Source organism: Schistocerca gregaria, chromosome 5 (genome assembly GCF_023897955.1).
Source record: "Schistocerca gregaria isolate iqSchGreg1 chromosome 5, iqSchGreg1.2, whole genome shotgun sequence".
Taxonomy (NCBI): Eukaryota; Metazoa; Arthropoda; class Insecta; order Orthoptera; family Acrididae; genus Schistocerca; species Schistocerca gregaria.
This window is the reverse complement of record NC_064924.1, coordinates 400,398,532-400,421,814: the sequence shown is the minus strand read 5'-3', so window position 1 is coordinate 400,421,814 and position 23,283 is coordinate 400,398,532. Positions and strand designations below refer to the sequence as shown.

The 23,283-nt window shown below is 43.2% G+C and overlaps 1 protein-coding gene across 1 annotated transcript in view; it reads left to right on the top strand.

Annotated features, from left to right (window-relative positions):
- The first annotated feature begins 294 nt into the window (after window positions 1-294).
- LOC126272264 (multiple C2 and transmembrane domain-containing protein) overlaps window positions 295-23,283 on the top strand; it is a 1,046,785-nt gene continuing 1,023,796 nt past the window's right edge. Inside the window, exon 1 of the mRNA XM_049974999.1 lies at window positions 295-357. The gene's annotated coding sequence lies outside the window, so the exon portion shown is untranslated. The remainder of the gene's footprint in view (window positions 358-23,283) is intronic.

The window sequence follows — 23,283 nt, the reverse complement described above, 5'->3', positions numbered from 1 at the left end:
CGGTGTGTTCTTTTTTCAGCATTTATTGAGCAGGAAGGTGCCAGAAGCAGGAGGGGGTACAAGGTGTGGCGCTTGCCGGCCTGTTGCAGATCAAGTGGGCGCGTTCGCGCAGCAAGGAGCGGCGGCCGCGGCGCAGCGAGGAGGGCGGCGGCGGCGCGCGGCCGCGCCGGGACTCGACCACGGACTACGCAGCGGACAACTCGTCGGAGCACAGCAGCGCCGCCACGCCGCTGACGCAGTCGCCGCGTCACCGCCTGCTGGCGCTGCCGCACCACCAAGGTGGGTGGCCCGCCGTCCTCTGCTGCACCACAAGCGACCACGCCGCCCTGCCCGCGCGCGCCAGGGAGCGCTCTGCAGGTAGCGCCCCGCCCCCTCACCTCACCACACCTACCATACACGGCCTGGTCACCCCTTCTCCCTCGCATGATAAAATACTGTTCGCTATATCTCTACTGTAGAATCTTATCGAAGTGGAACATCTACGATATTAAACTATTCGACAACTTCTCAATCAAAATCGCAATTATAAAACCTTTACTTACGAGACCAGTTTCAGTGAACACAATAAACATCACCTGATCTGTGCACAGTGAGCATAAAATGTAAACATATTACGTTATGAAAGCTAGTGTATGCATTATTAACATAGTACATAGACTGAATTATTGTTACTTGCATGTGGCCAATTTGAGCTAAATGTCTCGGCACCACCGTTAAGGGTAGAGAAATTTAGTTTTGTGCGATATTCGGAGCACGAGTTACAGCCAGACTGCAGTAAGTTACACATACCAGCAGTTGCGAAGGCAAATAGAGGCCATTGGGGCTTAGAACTGCTGGAGAGGTCGCACACAGCAGTTTCCGTGGCGCAAGTCACAGGCAGAAGAGGTCCACTGGCCAACTTAAGTGCTATCCATACGTGACGCAAAGCAGCACGATTGGCAAAACAGAGGTGCACAGCCGAGTATAAGTAGGTGCCAGTTTCTAACGAGATTCATTCAAGTTTGGCTGCTCTTCCTGGACGGCAGGGCGTATCACACCACCGGGCTACTCGCAGCAACAGATGGGGCGCCAGCGTCGCAGTCCACAGTGGGTCGTTGGTTTGACTCTCTGAGGCTGACGTGGGGTCCGCAGCCAGCCAACGGCGGGCAACTCTTTGGCTCACAACAGCGGGCAGTCGTCTCGGCTCCAGACACACGCCAGAGACTTCCCGAGGCGAGGCCGCAGAATCGGACACCGGGTAGTGTGGGCACATGTTCATCGCCGCAATCTCTGCTACGCCACAAGAAGGACGCAGCTGGCCACCCGCGGCTCACACCGAGCAGCGCCGAGTCGGCTGCTGAGCCATTCAGACATCATCGGAAGTCAGTGGGCCAGCCAAGGCCTACACGACACAGCATTGCATTGCACAGGATGCGGGGGTGCTTCCTCATCATTGAGAGGCCCTGTGACGCACACCAAGGTGAATGGATCACTGTAGTGGAAACAAATAAATCATTTGGAAAGTTCTCGCCGAGTTTTAATACGGCACCTCCTGGCCCCATCCATTACATTTGGTGTCTTCCCACTACATTTGGTCATCCTGATACATGCGGTGGCCAGAGGTCGCCACAGCATATAAGTGTACTCCATATCTTAATTAGCTTGATGATTAATGTAAGATGCATTGGCAAGTCGAAGTTAAATCCAGTGTATACAATATGTTCAAAGATAAAACCAGTACTTACAAAACCATCCCGTATTACAGATCACAGAGTACTTCACTGATGCAAGAGCACCGCTGAACTGACATGCAGCACAAGGTGCTGGAGTACTTGCTAACATTCAGTGCCTCTTGAGGTCACGTGTGTGTGTGCAAATATAAATATGTAATTTTCGTAACAATGTGATAACTGGTATACAATGACACAATTATACAAGTCAGAAAAAGACAACAAGTCGTTAAGACTACAACCTAAGTCGTATTCCAAATATCTTTGTACCACGTCACACACATGGAAAATAATCGCACAGTAACATTTACTGACTACATGCACAGTGGAAAACTAGTTATGACAACAATGACTTAGATTGAAATCTTAAGAATATGTTATTATTTTCGATGTGCTGTTTTACCTCCATATGGTTTTGTATGTCTTTCTGTTTTTGGAAATTTTTTTTAGCTTCTACCTGCTACAAAAAATATATAATTGTATACCAGTCACCAAATTTTCATTAAAATTGTACATTTATATTTGCAATATATGATGATATAAATACACAAGCGACCTCCAGAGGCCCTGACTGTTAACAAGTCTTCCAGTAACTTCCGCTGCTTGTCAGTTCAGCGGCACTCTTGCGTCGCTGAAGTACTAAGTGACCCATATTGTAGAATATGGGTCACATGTGCATAGTGAAAGATTTTTTTAAATAGTCATTTCAACTTTAAGGTATTGTATATACTGATTTTAACTTTGACATACCTGCCAGAACATCTTACAGTAACCGTCCAGCTGATTAAGATAAAGAGTACATTTGTAGCCCAAATAGGACATGCGTATTAACCTGTGCTCAGGTATGTGTAACAATAACTCAATCTACGTACTATATTAATAATATGTACACTAGTTCTCCTAATATAATATGTTTACACTTCATGTACACTGTTTGCAGATCAGATGATGGTTACTCATTTTACTGAAACTGGTCTTATAAATAAAGGTTTCACAGGTTCAAATGGCTCTGAGCACTATGGGACTTAACATTGAGGTCATCAGTCTCCTAGGACTTAGAACTACTTAAACCTAACTAACCTAAGGACATCACATACATCCATGCCCGAGGTAGGATTCAAACCTGCGACCGTAGCGGTCGCGCGGATCCACACCGAAGCGCCTAGAACCGCTCAGCCACAACGGCCGGCGGTTTCACAGGTGTGACCTTGGCTGAGAAGTTGTCTTTTTTCTTCTTTTCAAGTTGAATATTTACGGATTGCTCCTTATTACTCAGCATGAGCAAGTTAGTTAGTTGTTAGATGACCCATAGATTGTCACCTGTGGCGCATGAACTGACATGTCAGGGCAACAGTAGATGTATTTAATTAACGTCTTTATTCCTGCCCTCGGCCATAGAAAATCAGGGGCAGCCTGGTGAAGGTGTCCAGTTGCCTCTCATGCGAAACAATAGACGTCTACCATCGCTGGCAGCGCAAAGAGCCGGGCCGAGCATGGAGCCACTCGAATGTCACAGCCAAGAACATCCCAGAGCATTATGTGATTCTGCAGAGGCGGCTGTGACCTCCCTCCAGTGAGCAGGCTGCCCTCTGCTCCAGCAGTGGCTGCTCTTGTGGCCCAGTTCAGGCTGCCCCTTCCCATGGTCGAACAGCACACCCTGTACTGCATTCCAGGATGTCGCTCCTTGTGTCACAGTCTTGTGGTGAAAGCTTTTATACTGAGACCAGAATATTTTAGCACATGAATGGCTGACCACTTATACACTACAGAATACGTTCGTTTAGGGCTTAAGGCACGTACTCTAAACGCTCCTGTGGTGGCAAGTGAGGGTATGCTGCCATACTTCCACTAGCACGTTGTAGCGTCGGTTGCTTCTATACCACGCCCAGCTGGCTGTGCTTCACAACACGTATTGGCTGCGTTTTGCTTCTCAATGCATAACACTCCACCTGCCTATAACTTGCTCTGTTGAAACTCAGTTCCACTCTGTTGTACGTTTTGACCAGAAGCGGTCGCTATACTTCATTGCCCTCCTTTTTATCAAGACCTGCTCCCTCGGTTCGACCAGATTAGATTATCCTGTCACTAGAGCTCGTGGCAACCATCCCTTCTGATCCTGTTTTGCCTCTATAGAATTATTATAACGATTGGTTTCCTTAACCCTACCACTTCTTACATATTCCTATAGGCTCCTGCTCCTTAACTCAAACACCATGGAACTTATTTCATTACTAGGCTTCCTGTCTAAGCCTTCTACTTCTGTTTCTTGTTCGTTGATATTCTGATTTACAGCCTCTTCTGTAGCCCTGGCATACCGCATTACTTCTGCAGTCAGTTGTCATCACAGTCATGTGTTATTCAGTACGTCCTTCTCTAAACTCATAATCAGTGTATTATGGCAATCGCTCACGGCTTTCTTCCGTTTTGCCCACTGCTTAACCTCTCTTATGGTGTCGTTCACCCTTGGAAAGTCTTCCTCATAAGTAGTGACGAATATTGTTTTCATAAGCCAACCTCCACCATTGATCCAACACTTCTTCCGTCCCATATGTGGAATAACCTCCAGTACTTGGGTCATCTCAGTCCTTAATTTCTCGTATTCTCCATGTACTCTCTCACATATGCCAGTATTTCCTTAGAATGTCCCTTGCCTTTCCGCTCCCTGACGGGATTTATTGAATGCTTCTTCCAATCTTCACACCTTGCTTCAGACCTCCCATGCCTTGAATACCACCTGTATCATCCAGCGATGACTGGTGATCACTACATGTTCCTGTTTGGTAAACAGCACTACCCCTTCCGGGTGCTGGTTTCATAACACTTCCACCCGAGCGAAGATCAGTAGCCCTGCTATAAACAACATCATTTCGCCTTCTCTGCACCTCGCCCAAGGAGAAGGAATACCCGTCACTTTCCTCCCACATAAATTCATTTCAGCTCATAGATGCTTATAGTAATCACACTAAATCTATATGCAACCCAAAAAGAATATTAAATAACTATCTCCATGGCCTTAATCTACACAGGCTCGTCGTCACTGTTTCATTCACAGTCTCTTCCAATACCTTTCTCTTCCTTTTCCGGTCTGTGTCTTTTGTCCTTGGAATAACTTCTGAACTCTCTTGAAAAGGTTTCAGCCACCCTACATGCACAGTTGTCGTTCTCGTCGGCAATTGAATCTTGACATTTACTGGCGACATAGTCTCTACCACTTCGTATGCTCCCTGATACTCTGCAAAAACTTCGTCATATATGAAGTTGATAGCATTACCCACTGACCAACCTTATACTGAGTCATTCATACCGTATGGCCAACTGCTTCTTCCTGTTTCTGCAGTGCTCTTATATTTCGCACCGTAATCTATTTCAAATTTTCTGAATCACTCTGGCAAATTCCTTAATAGTTTCCCTAGTCTTCCCATTTTTAATTTTCAATATGTCGAACGGTGATGGTATTTTGCGATCATAGACTACTTCATATGATGATAATCTTATATTCGTATGCTGTTTTGAGCTGTAGTTGAAGACGACATACTTTAAGTAGACATCCCAATTGGTGTGATGTAAGTCAACGTAGCATCCAAGCATCTTCCCGATTGTTCCATTCCATCTTTCAGTTCTTCAATTGGCTTGCGGATGAAGAGGACTCGCCCTTAACTTCTTCACATTCCAGAACTTACACAATTCCTTGAATATGTCTGACATGAAGCTCGTTTACTGGTCTGTTACATTGTTTCAGATAATCCAAATTTCAGTATCCAATAATTCACACTTTCTTGTACCACTGCTGCTGCCTGATGGTTTGCCATCGCGACCAGTTCTATGTATCTTGAAAAATGATCTATGATTGTGAGTACATCCTTATTCGCTGAAAGTGTTTTATTAAATGGACCTAAAACATCAGTCTCCCGAAATTCGAATGGTACTAATGCTTCGGGTAACTTCTGCAATGGTAATCTCGTTCGACACGTATCTGCTCTCTGTGTGCACTGTATGCAATTATGTGCATACTGGTTTACATGTGTCTGCCTATTCCTCCGCCTATACATTTCCGTTACTCTTCCATTGGTAAATCTGCGACCTCCATGCCCTGCTAATATGTGATTATGAGCTTCTTGTAGCACTCTTTTTGTTAGCTTTGCTGGTACCCCTACCCACAGTTCAAACTTGGTTTCTCTGGATAGCAAACCATGTGAAAGAGAAAATAAAATGTACTGAACCTTTCTTGTCCAGGAGAGTACAAACATCACATGAAAATTAAACCATCGCTGGAAGTAGATACGACACTACGTATCCAGCGTTGGAAGTAATTTGCTGCACAATAACACAAACAAAAAGCCGTGCTACAGTATCTGCAACACAACTGCCTGTAGTCTACTCAATGCTCCGACTGAAGTGTACATTAGAGTAAGTCAATACAGAGACAAATATAGCAGTGAACCCTGGTGATGGAATACTGAGGTGCCCATACAGTATTTGTTACCTCGATGTTTATGTTCTCTGTCGCGGCAGAGGTCATATTCACAACCAAACATTTTCAGCGACTATGGACAAGTGTGCAGACAGTATGTGATTCTGAAACCATGCTTGTTGGACTTTTCTTCTTGTGCTGGTGGTTATTATCACCTCTCAAAATATTCCAAGCTTTTATGACACCTTGCACGCACAACATACAAATATATTTAAAAAATTCAGAAATATCATTCACAAAATTTTCCATTTGTCCAAGATTGAGCGACACGTAGGGCACTGTTATCTGCAGGCATAAGGTTAGGTTAGGTTAGTGTTGTTTAACGTCCCGTCGACAACGAGGTCATTAGAGACGGAGCGCAAGCTCGGGTTAGGGAAGAATGGGGAAGGAAATCAGCCGTGCCCTTTCAAAGGAACCATCCCGGCATTTGCCTGAAACGATTTAGGGAAATCACGGAAAACCTAAATCAGGATGGCTGGAGACGGGATTGAACCGTCGTCCTCCCGAATGCGAGTCCAGTGTTCTAACCACTGCGCCACCTCGCTCGGTGCAGGCATAAGGTCCTAGCAAATGGACAAAGAGAGAACTCGTTCAGGTGTCACACAGTTTTCTACTCTCCATACTCGCTATCCTCCGATGTAAAATCCCGTCGTTTATGGGAGGGCTTTGCCCTACGATCACCAGTTTTGAAGTGATTAAGGGACCTTGACATGCAGAACTTCACGTTAAGGCTGACTTGATTTTAGCCTACACTGAGTTACTTCAGAGCCAAACAACGGAGGAACTTTCACGTTATCGGCTGTTAGACGTGATTCCATCCATCTTGTTGTATGGATTCACATCGGAAACAGTCTTGCTTTGTCTTTAGGGAGTTTCAATGGGTCTGCAGTTCTAAGGAAACTGTTTCTTGATTTTAGCCTAGACTGAGATAGTTCATGGCCAAACAGTGGGGAGTGCTTCAACGTTATCGGCTGTCAATCGTTCGTGATCGAATGCGACTTCTAGAAGGATATTTGGACCTGTGATACTGGAAAAACAATAAATCTTCTCAACAGGAGTAGGTTTTAACTATCCTGTAATCACCCTGGACGGTTTGTTCATAACAGGGTCCACACTTTGACATAAGATTATTTACAACAGCTGCGCGGGATTAGCCAAGCGGTCTCAGGCGCTGCAGTCATGGACTGTGCGGCTGATCCCGGCGGAGGTTCGCGTCCTCCCTCGGGCATGTGTGTGTGCGTTTGTCCTTAGGATCATTTAGGTTAAGTAGTATGTAAGCTTAGGACTGATGACCTTAGCAGTTAAGTCCCATAAGATTTCACACACATTTGAACACTTTTTTTTTTTTTACTTACAACAAACAGAGCAGGCAGAATAGCACAGGGCCAAAGTAGCGGTTGTGCCTCTTAACGTCCTCAAGCATGTGCTGGTTTCCTGTTCGACGTTGTCTGAAAGCGAGGGAGTGGTCCAGCATTACTCCTAGATAACCTAGATACCTTGAAGTGAAGAAGTACTCCAAAGGTGTGTCGTTCCAAGACACATTCAATTTTCTAGAGGAGTCCCTGATCCTGAGATGCAAAGCACAGGGTACAGTTTTTGAGGGGTAAGACTTTAGATGATTAGCGTGATATTATGTACGTAGTTCTTTCAGGGCATGAACGAGAGTGAGTTGTATCTCCCCAAATGTTTCACACTGGGCGATCACTACGTAAACAGTGTAGACGACAAGAAAGTAGAAGCTTCTGAAATGCGATGCCACAGATGAACCTTGAATATTACATGTGTAGTTTGGATAACTAACGAACGAGCAAGATGACGGAGTGGTTAGCACCTTGGATTCGCATTCGTGAGGACGACGGTTCAAACCCACTTGTGGCCATCCTGATTTAGGTTTTCCACGATTTCCCTAAATCGCTTGTGCCAAATTTCGGGATGGTTCCTTTCAAAGGGCAGCACTGATTTCTTTTTCCGTCCTTCCTTAATGCGAGCTTGTGTTCCGTCTCTAATGACCTCGTTGTCGATGTGACGTTCGGGTTGTAGCCTGCGACACGTGTTAATAGGTATTAGTTTTAATACACGCTGAAAATTTGAAAAAGCTCTGAGCAGTCACTTTTTTATGATAATTTATTTTGCCAGGTTTAGGCTGGTCTGCCAGTCTTCAAACGAGGTGTAGGTTACGTTGGAATGTGACATTGTATGTGAGCAGGTCAAGCCAACGTATGTGATAGCAAACCTTGTTGTGGTGACAAATTGACCTGTAGCTTAGCCTGAGTTCTACGTTAGGTTGGAATGTCACTGTCTGGTTGTTAGTTGGCGAAGTCAGAAAATGTGAATGAAAGGTATGCTGGTAATGGTGACTGTTATGTAACTTAGCCCAAGGCTTAGATTAGGTGAGAATGTTACAATATGGTTGTGAGTTGGCGATGCCAAAAATTGTGAAATGAAAAACTCTCGTTATAGTGACAGTCTGGTTTGTAGCTTAGCCTAAGGTATGTGATAGTTTGGATGTCATTGTGAGTTGGCGAAGCCAATGAATGTGAAGACCAAAAATCCTGGTGGTGATGGTGACTGTTTGTCTGCAGCTTAGGCCGAGGTCTAGGTTTGGCTGGAATATTAGAGACTGATTGTAAAACCAAAAAGCTGCCTGAAGTGTCTTTAGCTCAAAAGAAATGTCAACAAATTCTATCTCTACACAAATTCCAGTCTGCACAACCATCACAAATCCTAACTAATGAGGAGGTACTGAATCGATCTGGGAAGAAAGGAAATTTGTGATTCAGGTAGAAAATAACAAATCGGTTTGTGGTAGCACATTCACCTTTAAATAATCCGCTTCCCCACTTCCCATAACAACTCGGCCCAAAAAAAGTGATGATGTACCATGTGGCACTGGAAGTGTCTAACTGGATCCTGTTTACAAGAGTGAATCAATCAGTCAATTAGTAACATGTATTAATCAAAGCTTATCATAAAAATGTAGGTGAACAGGCAGCGCTGCACAATATCATAACAATGGGAAGAACCTATATTTAATTCAGTCATTGAAAATGCGTTCTGTGCCACGATTTACAAAACAAAAAGAAAGGTGAACGTGGTGAAACAGGGAGCAAAGAATATACTATTATTAAATATCAGGTTTCACAAGTGATCAAACATCAGTTAAAAATCAAAGTTACAAAATGATGTCAAGGTAGCCACTTTAGAATTGAGACGAGCGAGAGAGAAATAATAGCAGTTAAGAGCAATAGTTGAGCATGATGGCGTGTCACTTGAGCTATTGACCATAGGACAGGGGCAGCGAAGTTTTCAGCTCATGAGCTGCTCCCTGATAGCCATGCCGTAGCGCTCAGCCTAGCTATACTTTTTAACCCCACACGAGGCGTACTCTGAAAGTAAAGCCCGTTCGGTCGTGCTGTAGCATCTCGCCGTGTTACGCAAAATGCGGCCGGCAGTTGTTTACCGATTGCATGAATCACATAGTCTGGCGAATAGTAAATAGAAAATATTCGATTTTCCAAGTCTGTCACGACTTCTAAGAGTGCGTGAGACCTTGGAGCCAGACTTTTGTGAATATCACGCCTACTAAGGAACCCTCTGTGATGGAACAAACAACGCAGACGCTAGTTGTAGACAGTTCCGGGACACCAACAAAAGTGAGACTGAGTGACCCTTTTGGATCCTATCTAAAAACTTAGCTAAGCAAGAAAACAGCAGACTGCCTGGGTAGACACTGGTAGGCAGACTGTAGAGGGAAATCGAGGCTCGAATAGAGTAGCTTAGCAGGAATGGATATAGGTGCATGAATTATGCGGATATGAAGAGAGCTGCACAGTGCAGAATAATGTGGAGAGCTGCATCAGAGCAGTCTTTGCAAAGTAGCAACGATCAGATCCCATTGAGATTCGGACCAGTGTCAAACAGGCAGGTGGATTATTTACTTAGCTCTTCCTTAACATTATCCTGTTGAAAATAATAACAAAGACGCTAAGTACAAATATTTTATTCCATAAATGTTTCAAGAATTGTTTTAATGTTCAGATGGCGAGAAAGATGTATTAGAAGCACACTCAGTCCATCACGAAAATCATGGCAGCTCACAAGAAATGCCAGATGAGTTATGGTAACACATGAAGAAAACAAATGTATCTGGAGAAGATGATGCATTATAGAACTAAAACCGAAAAAATACTGCAGTAGTGAAAATGAATGAAATGATCGTATGGTACTTTAGGCCAGGAGACCCCATCTGTGGTTGTTCGGCCGCCTAGTGGAAGTCCTTTTATTTGACACCACTGCGGCGACTTGAGCTTCGATAAAGATGAATCTCCGACATGGCCGGGAACCTGAAACCGGGTCCCCTTCACGGCAGTCAGCCATGCTGAGTTCTCAACTTCAGACACGGAAAACGCTGTAGTTATTCAACTGTGCAGAAAAGACACAGACAAGACTTAAAAAATAACTATAGATCTATCAGCCCACTGTCTCTAATAATGTCGCCATATGCATTGCAAACAAAAATAATTATAATAAAAAACGAACTGAGATTTTAATCAGGCTAATTACTAAGCTAACTATAAAAGTGGATATACCACAATAGATCATTTGCAAGATGTGGAAGGAATTATAGAACAAGGCAACGAGTATGAATTACTACTTTGCCTTGGATTCATAGGTCTCCAGAAACCTGAATCGCCTTCAACTAAATCTGTACTAACGGCCTACTGCTTCAATCTAGATTTATGCTCTGAAAAATATGTCATCGACAAAGACCGAATATACTGAACGCAACAAATGCACATTAACAATGCAATGAAGTAGTCCCACTACGGGACTGAAAGACGTTACACAGAACGACCGAGAATACCCAACAATATGCAAGGCGTTAAAGGCTGGCAAACAAATTCCAGATCGTATTCCAAACGTTAGTCCACAATTACAGCGTACCATCGACCAAGACTGATGGCTGACTGTAGGCGAGATTTAGTGTGTGGTTGATAAATTTCCTTTATTTATTTACTAGCTGACAAACACGGCCACGGCATTGACAGGGAATTCATTTTGGCAATTTCCTATTACAAACAGAAACAAAAAATGAATTGTGTTTGTAGTGTAATAAGCCGGCCGGGGTGGCCGAGCAATTCTAGGCGCTTCAGTCTGGAACCGCGCGACCGCTACGGTCGCAGGTTCGAATCCTGCCTCGGGCATGGATGTGTGTGATGTCCTTAGGTTAGTTAGGTTTAAGTAGTTCTAAGATCCAGGGGACTAATGACCTCATATGTTATGTCCCATAGTGCTCAGAGCAATTTGAACCATTCACTGTTCATGATGCCATATCTCCTGAACTATCATAGGAAACTCGGTGTTGAACGCCCGTAAGCTCGAAACACACACGCATACTTTCTTACCCCGGCATCGATTGTGAAACGACACTAAGATATATGTGTACCTAATTTGGTCGAGATTGGTCCATTGGTTTAGGATGAGATGTGGAGAATACATACACGCACACACACACACACATAAACACACACACACACACATACACACACACATAAATTTTTGCATTATGTATGAATTCGCTTGGGAGTTTTCCAAAGCTCCCCAAGGTCCATTTCCCTCTCCTGGTGTTGTAACTAGTAAGGGAAGTGGACATTGCTCTGTGTACGTAAAAGGTAAGAAATTGTCACTTAATGATCATCGTAAAGCGATGTCCAACTTAAGAAAGTTTAGGGGCTTACTTCCCTCACTTGTCTCATGATATATAGTATGTTGTATGTTTAATTATGAATCTGCCGTGATCTTTTCTAGATTTAATTCCGTAGATTCCTCATATTCAAGACATCGACGATCCTGGAGAGCTGAAACATATGTTTCGTACGATCTGAATCTGACGTAACGCAACTAGTTAAGTCCGAAGATGAGCTACGATACACCTTCGTAGGTGAAACTGTCGCATTATAGAGATGTACATTTGTTCTAAAGTCTAGTCCTCGGCTTCAACAGAAGGGTAGTAGCTTTTTGGCCACGACCATGCCATTAGTAGTTTGTTTTGGACGTAGTGTTTGGAGGTAAGCTCTGCGTATACCAAGGAAATTGACAGTGGTCGTGCATCCCAGGCTCACATCCATCCGAGAGGAGTCAGGAGTCAGTACAGTTCGTTGTCCACATCGGTTGTTGTTATGTAGAACCACTAACCTTGTTTCCCCTAATCGCGGGAAAAACCTTGAAAACTTTGAGCGCATTGGAAACGAGCGTGGGTACTTCGCCAATACATCTCGTTAACTTCACTACACTTTCGATCTGTTTCTTCACTCACGAAAATAGTGACTGCTAATTCAGTAATAGGGTACTACGTAATTTCATTAGAGGTGGTAGCTAGACTGAACACTTCGCCTAGTACACATAGGCATTAAGGTTAGCATTGTCTGGGTGTGCATCACATCATTTTATGTGGGTTCTATTTGGTTTCAACACTTATTACAAGGCCGCGCGGGCAGAGGCGCCCCCGCCGGAGGTTCGAGCCCTCCCTCGGGCGTGTGTTTGTGCGTGTGTGTGTGTGTGTGTGTGTGTGTGTGTGTGTGTGTGTGTGTGTGTTGTCCTTAGCATGAGTTGGTTTAAGTAACGTGTAAGTCTAGGGACCGATGACTCCAGCAGTTTGGTCCCCTGCGAATTACACACAACATATACTCCTGCATAATAGCAGGGTTCGACTACCGTATAATGGTTGGAACTATGTACATAATAACCGATTTTATTACATTGTTCTATCAACAGTTCGTAATTTGTCAAGTTAGACAAACTGCTTGACTCTGTACCTGTCGACTCTGTTCTTTCGGGACAAGGATAAGGAACCTTCTTATGTACGAGATGGGGCGAAGATCTACCATAATAATATCAGCAGAAGAATCACTCCTTGCAAGGTGTCGATAAATGTAATCAAGCAGTTTTACCACGTGATTCCAGTTACCGCAGTATACTTTGTTACACTAATTTGCGCGAACGAAGGCGAAAAGGAGGAACAACAAAATAAGAACGTGTTACCTGTATGAAAAGACAGTTCAAACTAATCATATTCAAACTGATAGTGCATGCATATGTTCTGAACTCACTCGTTCCACATCATTTCAATAAAAAAGTCTTTCAAGTGATCTGTGGAGCGATGAACTATATAACTAACTTACTAAATAAGTTGTTGGACTTCTTAATATCAGTCGCAAAAAGGTCGTGCAAGTAAAAATTTTAGGCAAGTTTCTGCCCATTCGACAGCAGGTTGTGTAAGTAGGCCGCTGCCCAACACTACAATGGCGAGTATTACAACAATGCCAACCAGCCACAGACTGCACACGGCATAGCCAGTGATTTTCATACAGAGCGCTACGTGGCGGCGGCGTTACCAATAAAAAAACCTAAACAGCCTACTTACAACGTTAGTCTGTTCTTTCGATATTACAGATCGATTAGAGAAATGTACGCTATGGTAAAAAAAGTTATGATTGGTCATCAGCTAACTGGGCGCAAGCATTACGCTAAAAACAACTGAAGTGTTCTCTGCTAATCACTAGGGGATGGACGCCCATTATACAAGACTCTGCATGCGGACAGGAAGGAAACCAAATTGTGATAACTGATTTACCAATAAAATTAGTTGCATTGTTATTATTATCACTATTATTACAATGTTGGTAGTATTAATAGTAGTAGTAGTAGTAGTAGTAGTAGTAGTAGTAGTCGCAGATTTTTTTTTCTTCATTTTTCTTGTGTTTTAGTTTTGAAATACCGTAGCAGTAGAGTGTGACTAGAAGAATTATGAAAATTTATAGTGAAAATGTAAAGAAACATCTACATTAGAGATAACTAGCTACGTGTTAAAAGATTCTGATTTTATGTACAAAGGCAGTTAAGACTTAATGACCCAAAACAAAAGCATGCTAGTAATAGCAATACCACAGGCTTTATAAAATTGTAACTACATTTTCAGTTTCGCAAATGTTCGCTAACTACCGAATTCAGACAGATTGTATATTTTAATCTCGGCAAAGTAGACGTAGCTGAGCATTTATTCTATTAGCGTAGAAGACCTACTGTAATATTATCTTCTGCAGGCAAGTACGACTTGATAATTTTCTGGAGTATGCCAAGCGACAGAATATACTACTGTAATTGGCTATTAGTTTTGTTTTGGCTGCTAAGTGCTGTACACAGAACCAAGAAGAGAATCGTAACTTTTCAATGAATTCAGCAAAATCAAACTGTAAATAGAATATTGGCGTCGCTTGCTCAAGGACTGCACCTCTTTAATGCTATTGTTCACAGTTGTGCTCGTTTCATCTTACAAGGGAACCTCCCCACCGCACCCCCCTCAGATTTCGTTACACGTTGGCACAGTGGATAGGCCTTGAAAAACTGAACACAGATCATTCAAGAAAACAGGAAGAAGTTGTGTGGAACTATTAAAAAAATAAGCAAAATACACAAACTGAGTAGTCCATGCGCAACATATGCAACGTCAAGGACACTGTGACCTCGGGAGCCTATTGGTCCCGTGGTTAGCGTGAGCAGCTGCGGCGCGAGAGGTTCTTGGTTCAAGTCTTCCCTCGAGTGGAAAGTTTAATTCTTTATTTTCAGACAATTATTATCTGTCCGTCCGTCTGTCCGATGCGAGGTAACTGCGCCGTAGTATGGGGACGCTACAGCTAAACAAACGTCGAAACATATTCCTGTCATGTGACACACATGCCGTCACCAGTGTCGTATAGAATATATCAGACGTGTTTTCCTGTGGAGGAATTGGTTGACCTATGACCTTGCGATCAAATGTTTTCGGTTCCCATTGGAGAGGCACGTCCTTTCGTCTACTAATCGCACGGTTTTGCGGTGCGGTCGCAAAACACAGACACTAAACTTATTACAGTGAACAGAGACGTCAATGAACGAACGGACAGATCATGACTTTGCGAAAAACTTATTACAGTGAACAGAGACGTCATTGAACGAACAGACAGATCATAACATTGCGAAAATAAAGAAAACTTCTCACTCGAGGGAAGACTTGAACCTAGGGCATCTCGTGCGGCAGCTGCTCACGCTAGCCACGGAACCAAGGCGTTCCTGAGCTCGCACTATCCTTGATGTTGCCTATCGTGTGCACCGACTTCTCAGTTTGTATATTTTGCTTATTTTCTTCATAGTTCCACATAACTCCTTCCTGTTTTCTCGATCGATCTGTGTTCAGTTTTTCAAGGCCTATCCACTGTGCCAACTTATAACTAAATCTGAGGGGGGTGCGATGGGGAGGTTCCCTTGTTAGTATCAGCTATTCACGCTTTGCAGAAGTTCTCATTTTGTTTCGCTTTCCTATTCATTTTAAGTGGAAAGCGTTTAATGAATTAACGCTTGTAACAGTCGTACTTGTAGTGTGATTTGTTATGGCGAAGATCTCATCAACTACCACAAACCTTAACAGTTCCTCCGCTATCATTCTTTTGGCTTGTAAGTGTCCAATAATTCCAGTTACTGTAATAGGCCCGTCAAAAGCTTGCTATTACCGTACACCAAAGTACCGGCACAAATATGAATTGCTTAAGAAGAGGTGAGCCTTCACGAGCAAATCCATGGAGAGTTACCGAGGTAGGTGTCACAGTGGTTAAGATACTTGACTAGAATTCGCGAGGACGACGATTAAGATCTCCGTCCAGACATCCATAGTCACGTTTTCCGTTGCTTCCCTAAACCGCTGAAGGCTAGTGTCGGCCGGGGAATTTCCTTTCAAAAATATACGGCTGATTGCCTTCGGAAACGAAGATTGTGCTCCGTCTCTAATGACTACGTCGTTGAAGGGACGTTCAACTCTAACCTTCTTTAATTCTTCCAAACACGGTTCCTGAACTCTCACACAGAAATCCGAATCCATCATCGTAATCGGCATCTGGGAGCATTCTCATAACCCTTAGCAATTAGGAGTCGTCAGAGGAGATTCACGGCATAGAGTCCGCATAACAGCTGCCGACTGGGCAGCGTCATATCCAGCTAGAGATGCCAGCCCCGCAGCATCCTTGCATGAAAAGCATGCCAGTACTCAGAATTGTCCACAACGGCGAGGCGTACAGTATCGCTCTCAAGTATTTTGTAGAGACAATAAATCCGGGAAACGCTTTCTTTAGGAGAAGGATTTAAATGAAAGAACTTAATCGTTGTCGTTGTTGTGATCTTCAGTCCAAAGACTGGTTTAATGCGCCTCTCCATGCTACTCTATCCTGTGAAAGCCTCGTTATCTCCGAGCACCCACTGCAACCTATATCCTTCTGAATCTGCTTACTGCGCTAATCTCTTGGTCTCCGTCTACGATTCCTGTCCCTCACGCTCCCCTCCAGTACTAAACTGTTGATCCCTTGAAGCTCGTTCTTCTGGTCAGGTTGTACCACAGATTTCTCTTCTCCCCAGTTCTATTCAGTACCTCATTAGTTATTTGATGTACCCACATGTGATGTATTCGCATGTTTCCTTGTATAAACTGTTTATCGTCCATGTTTCACTTGCATACATCGCTACACTCCATACAAACGCTTTCAAAAAGGACTTCCTGACACTGAAATCTATATTCGATGTTTAACCAATTTCTCTTCTTGACTTCCCATTGCCAGTCTACATTTTATATCCTCCCTTCATCGGCCAGCATCACTTATTTTGCTGCCCAAATAGCAAGAGTCATCTACTACTATAAGTGTCTCGTTTCCTAATCCGATTCCCTTAGTATCGCCTGATTTAATTCGACTACATCCCACTGCTTTTGTTGATGTTCATCTATATCCTCTCAAGACACGGTTCACTCCGTTCAACTGCCCTTCCAAGTCCTTTGTTGTTTCTGGCAGAATTACAATGTTGTCGGCAAACCTCAAACTTCTATTTCTGCTCCTGGACTTTAATTCATGCTCCAAATTTTTCTTTGGTTACCTTTACTGCTTGCTCAATATGCAGATTGAATAACATCGAGGATACGCTGTCTTATTCTCTTCTCAACCACTTCTTGCCTTTCTTGCACGTCGGCTCTTATAACAGTCATCTGGTTTCTGTAAAAATTGTAAATAACCTTACGCTCCCTGTGTTTTACCCCCGCCACCTTTAGAATTTGAAAGACAGTATTCGAGTCAACATTGTCAAAAGCTTTCTCTAAGTTCACAAATGGTTCAAATGGCTCTGAGCACTATGGGACTTAACATCTGCGGTCATCAGTCCCCTAGAACTTAGAACTACTTAAACCTAACTAACCTAAGGACATCACACACATCCATGCCCGAGGCAAGATTCGAACCTGCGACCGTAGCAGTCGCACGGTTCCGGACTGCGCGCTTAGAGACCACCGCGGCCGGCAGTTCACAAATCCTGTAAATATAGGATAGTCTTTCCTTAACCTACCTTCTATAAGTCGTAGGGTCAGTATTGTCTGAGTCCAAACTGAACTTCCCCGATGTCGGCTTCTAATAGTTTTTCCATTCTTCTGTGAAGGATTCGTGTTAGTATTTTGCAGCCATCACTTATTTAACTGATAGCTAGATAATATTCACACCTGTCAGCAGCTGTTTCCTTTGGAATTGGAATTATTATATTCTACTTGAAGCCTGATGATATTTCACCTGTATCATACATCGTGTTTACCAAATGGAAGAGTTTTGTAGTGGCTGGCTCTCCCAAGGCTATCAGTAGCTACAACGGAATCTTTATGGACCTCATTGTCTAGTATGGAATCTTGTTATCTTTACTGATGGTTTTTCCCCCATGCAAGAATTAAAGAAAATGTACCGTCCAGTGCGCGATCACTGGAGAATTGGTACATGCTCTGGATATGTGACGAAATTGGTCGTGGTTTTATGAAAAATACCGCTTCAGCCTTCACTTGGTAAAACTAGGGAAAATGTTTATAGGGGAATTAGTGCATTGCAGAACACTGCAACCGCGTGCCCAACCCGCGTGGTCTTCATTCGGCTATAGTGTGCGAGAATAAACTTCACGCAGCTTGGAGGTAGTTGCCAAAATGACCGACTCTAACTCGCCTAATCACAGCCACCTGCTCAGCTTGCAAACCCATGTCGATCTCACGTGGATGTGCACAAACCGCGAAGCTTCAAAATGGGCAACTTGATGCTCTTCCAGTACTCGTCACACTGCAATCTGACGTAGCTAACCGCGATTTTTGCTTAGCCATGTGAAACGGGCAACACGACTGTTGCGTCACAATCGACACTTCCACGTCCTTCTGAAGGCGACTGAGATCGAACCGTGTGGGTAGTAAATGATGAAGATTGCTTGCCACTCAGTCGCGCTCACCATGCGGATGCAATGCTCCATTGTCTTAACGACAGCATTGTCTTTCTCATAATACCGCGTCTCTTCTGTATGAAATAATGCTAGAAGTCAGTACTAGTTTGTTAAAATGTGGAACAGTTAGAGTTGGTGTACTGATCCAATTTTGGGCATAGAAGGACGACTGGAATCTATATCTCCTACTGTTTATCTTAGGTGTTTCTAATCACGCAATGTACTATTGAGATACAGTTTATAGCGCTCTACTCTCTCTCTCTCTCTCTCTCTCTCTCTCTCTCAGAGCTTGCTGAAGAGTTAGACGAGAGATCTTCTTAATTTGATGTATCCACTCACTCGCTGGTTCCTCCTTGGTCTCACACCCTCGAACTTTCCTCCAGTGATTATTTGTTCTACATTTTGTCCTCTATTCTCACAAAATGGCCAAAGAACTGGAGAATGTGCCACCAATACACTACTTGTCCCCGGAGCTTGAGGGTCAATGTTCTGCATACATGAAAACACAAGACACAAGTCTTTCAACAAGCTTGCACGTATTGTGTTGCATTTACATCAATATTCGTGAATATTAAAATATAAGTTTGGCATGAGAATCCGAAGAACTGTTCTCTTGTGCTACTAAAACTCTAAATGCTCCACATGACAAAGAAAACGAAGCACCCGAAAAATGAGGAGGAAACGAAATGAAACTTATATGAATGCGTGGTGCCCTTTTCTTCGGACATGGCGAGATAGTCCGTGCATTTGCGATGACGCTGTGTTGCAGATGCAGCGGTTAACGCACCTGCCTAGTAAGCTGGAGATCCCAGGTTCGAGTCCCAGTCAGGTGCTCATTTTCACTCATCGACACTGATTCCACGTAATGTCCCGATGCAACTGACAGCAATGGTCCCATCCCTTTCCTTTCCTCCTTTTCCCCTTCCCCCTCCAATTTACATGAAATGAAATATAACGCATTGAGAGGGTATGTGATGTTATTTCAGTGTGGTTGATCATTCTAAAATGGTCTTTGATTATAACACCAACACCAATAAATAGTAGCTATTAAGACTCCTTAACGAATGGAAGGCGTTTCTTATATGTGTTTTAGCTGCTATCTAAAGTAGAAACGGAAGGGAAAACGAAAGGACGTTATGGATAAACCTCAGTCGAGAAGGTGGCAAAGGCTCATTTTCTTAATCATACGACAGTATTACAGGGAGTCACACTTACCAACATAACGAACTTGATACAATATAAAGTACACTCAGTTACCGAACAATATTCAGTAACAGATTATAACCAGGCCACTTGAGCGTGCACAGTTCCTTCATTTCAAAGAACATCATTAAAGAAGTAAGCAGTCTGTAATCAACAATAAAATAATATTAAATAAAGTCATTCATCTGACGTTGCAGAGGAGGTCCCATACTCCGAGAAGCGTAGGGGACGATGCGGGACCGCCGTACTAGGCAAGGTCCTAGTGGAGGTGGTTTGCCATTGCCTCCCACCGACCGTAATGGGGATGAATGATGATGAAGAAGACACAGGAACCCCCAGTCGTCTCGAGGCAGGAAAAATCCCTGACCCCGTGCGCAGGAAACGCAAGACCACGAGGGGCGGACGTTAACCGCTTGAAATAATGTATTGATATACCTGTCATTTCCTTATCACTGACGGAGTGCTTCTCCTATATGATTATAAGAAGCTACTAGAGTTCACTTTTCGGAGGAAGCTACAAGAAGAAGAATCCTTCCTACCACCATTCCTGCCTCAGGAAATTGTTTAGTTGTTACTCTTAAGGCCTGGCAAGTATTTTTTTTTTTTTAGCTTTAAAATTTCAGTATGTGTAAATGCAGTTTCAAAGGGAGAAAATAACAGTGGTTTGTAGAGTTTGAGGAAAAACAGCATACGAAATAATTTCCTACTGGACCGAAAAGTTGTGTTAAACTATAGAATAAAATCCAAATTCGTGTACACATTGTAAATAAAAAAAGTCATCTCAAATTTCGAGAAGTAGAGGACAATGCCTTTTCTTCGCATCTGCGTAAGACCAACTGCCACAAAAAGAAGCGAGACATACTGTACAAACTGGACAGTTAGTCAGATGACGATTAAAAGTCTCTGCAGCGAGGAATTAAAACTGCGGAACGCAGAGCGACTGCTAGATTGCAAGGTGTCTCTCCTTTTGTTGTGGTTTCTACGCACCTTCTTCTCAGGTCCAGGCAGCGATATAATGCACCGCTTGCGCACACGCAAAATTCCTTTCTTCACCCTCCATTGTTCCGAGACAAAGCCGCCACAGACCTTTTTTTTAGCAGAGAAAAGGAGACATAAACAGCTGCCTGGCAGCTATCCAGGAATAGCTGCTTATTCGAAAACGTTTGTTTATCGCCCAGGTCAGGCGTCTGAGGTTTCTGGAGAAGCTACGCATAAATCTCAGGTTATGAAGTGTTGGATGCACGCAGTACCAAAAACTGCTCGCAGATTGTTCTACAAAGAAAATGTGGAAAGGAAGGCTATAAGACATGTGTATTTAACAGTAAACTATTGATAATGTCTATTGGGCTAGACCCTTCGAAAATGTGAAGGAAGCAGTGACAAAGTACAAGAAGGGAAAGGTTATTTGTAACCTCTACCGAAGCCAGACTGCAGTTATGACTCGAAGGACACGAAAGGGTTGCAGTCATTGGTTAGGGAATAAAGGTAGGATTGCAGCCAATTCCCAATGTTATTCAGTATACACATTTAGCCAGCTGTGAAGGAAGCCAAGGCGAAATTTTGTAGTTAAATTAAAGTTCATGGAGAAGGAATATTTACAAAGAGGTTTCTGTATGAACTTGCAATTGTCTCAGAGACGTCAAGGGATTTTAAAGAGCAGTGGAACATAATAGATAGTTCCTGGAGGTATTGAAAGTGTTTGCAATTTAATGAAAGGCAGTTCGTTTCTTTCTATATTCGTTTCTCTTCTTTTATTTATGAAACATTTTCCGTGGCTGTAATACATGTTTGTTTTTATATTTATAGCGAATGCATTATGTAGTCGTTACAAATATATTACTGTGTTATGTTCTCTGATGTTTTTCTTTCACTGATGATGACCAAAGTAAAGAGAATATAAAATGCTAACTCTCAATAATAGGGTTAGCATTTCTCAAAAATAAAAATCTGTTGACAGTAAGTATAAATTTAAATATTAGGAAATCTTTCTTCAGTGTTTTGGTTTGGAGCGTACTCTTGTACGGAAGTCAAAAGTGAACGATGAGCACTTCAGACAAGGATGTAGTGCTACACTAGAAGTCTGAAAATTAGGTGAGTAGATGGAGTAGCTAATTACGTACAGAATCGATTACGGGATCGCTCGTACTGAAGACCACAACAATCAGCAACGAAAGAATCAACAAGGGTCTAGACGGCAGTCACTATCTGCATTTGTGTCATGTTAAACAGTTATAAAACACAAGGAGCACTGCACAGTAGGAGAACCTTACAGCAGGTATGAAGGCAGTAAACACGTTTCAGCTGCCATTCAGTCACATTTAGAAGCAAATTCCTACGAGAAAGCAACTTATTGGTCGCTTCTTCTAGGAACGCACTCTCTCGGAACGTTAACGGTAGAACACACCAAGTTGCAGATTGCCTCTCTCGCAGCGTCTGCACTGGAGTTACCTGCGCATTCCTGTTTGCTCCATCACTCATTTATGGTACCGATCCCAGACAGAGGATGATGATGATGATGGTGATGTATAGTTTGTGGGACGCTCAACTGCGCGCTCATCAGCGCCCATACAAAGTCTTAATTTTGACGCAGTCCATCTCTTTTATCCAATCCAATCTACCCGCTGCAACGAATGATGATGATGAAATGATGAGGACAACACAAACACCCATTCCGCGAGCACAGAAAATCCCCAACCCGGCCAGGAATCGAACCCGGGACCCTGTGATGCAGAGGCAGCAACGCTCGCCACTAGACCACGAGGTCAGACGGAGGATCAATATTCAAATACTGCTCAAATAAGTGTTTTGTAATCTATCTTCCTTATGCATGGGCTACATTTCCTGAGGATGTCTCCAATGAATCTGTCTGGCATCTGCCTCACCTGCGATTAATTTTAATTTTTCATTCCACTTTCAATCAATGTTTTATGGATATGACTGCTTCCAGTAATTGTGTACGTAATCTTACAATAAAGAGGCTTTCTGTCTGTGTATTCGCAATAAGTTACATTGACCTACGTTGAGGGACAATTGCAAGTCCTTTCACCAACCACCGATCCTCTGCAGGTCATCCAGCATTTCGCTAATATTTTCTAGCGTTGCGACTTCTCAGTATACAAAAACATCATTCGCGAAATACATCATGAAACTTCCAACGCCATCCACTGTCATTTGTATATTTTGTGAAAAGTAATTAATTGTCCTATAAAGGTCCTTGGGGTTCTCCCGAAGTTACTCTTAAATCTGAAGATTTCTCTTCATTGAGAATGCATGCTTCGTTCTTTTTGCTAGAAACTCTTCGATACAATCACACATTTGGTCTGATATTCCGTTTGATCGTAGTTTGTTCTTAAGGCGCGTGTGCGGAGCTGGAAACAACCTCTTCCGATGTCACGGAAAGTGGTATCAACCTGTGCTCCAGTATCTGCTGCTATTTGAGTCTCGTGGATGAACGAAGGGTTTCACAGGATCGTTGGTTTCCGAACTCATGTAGGTTCCTATAGAAGAGATTTTCGGCCTCCAGAAAAGTCATAATACGGGAGAAAAAAACATGTTCCAAAATGTTGCTGCAGACCAACGCCAGAGATA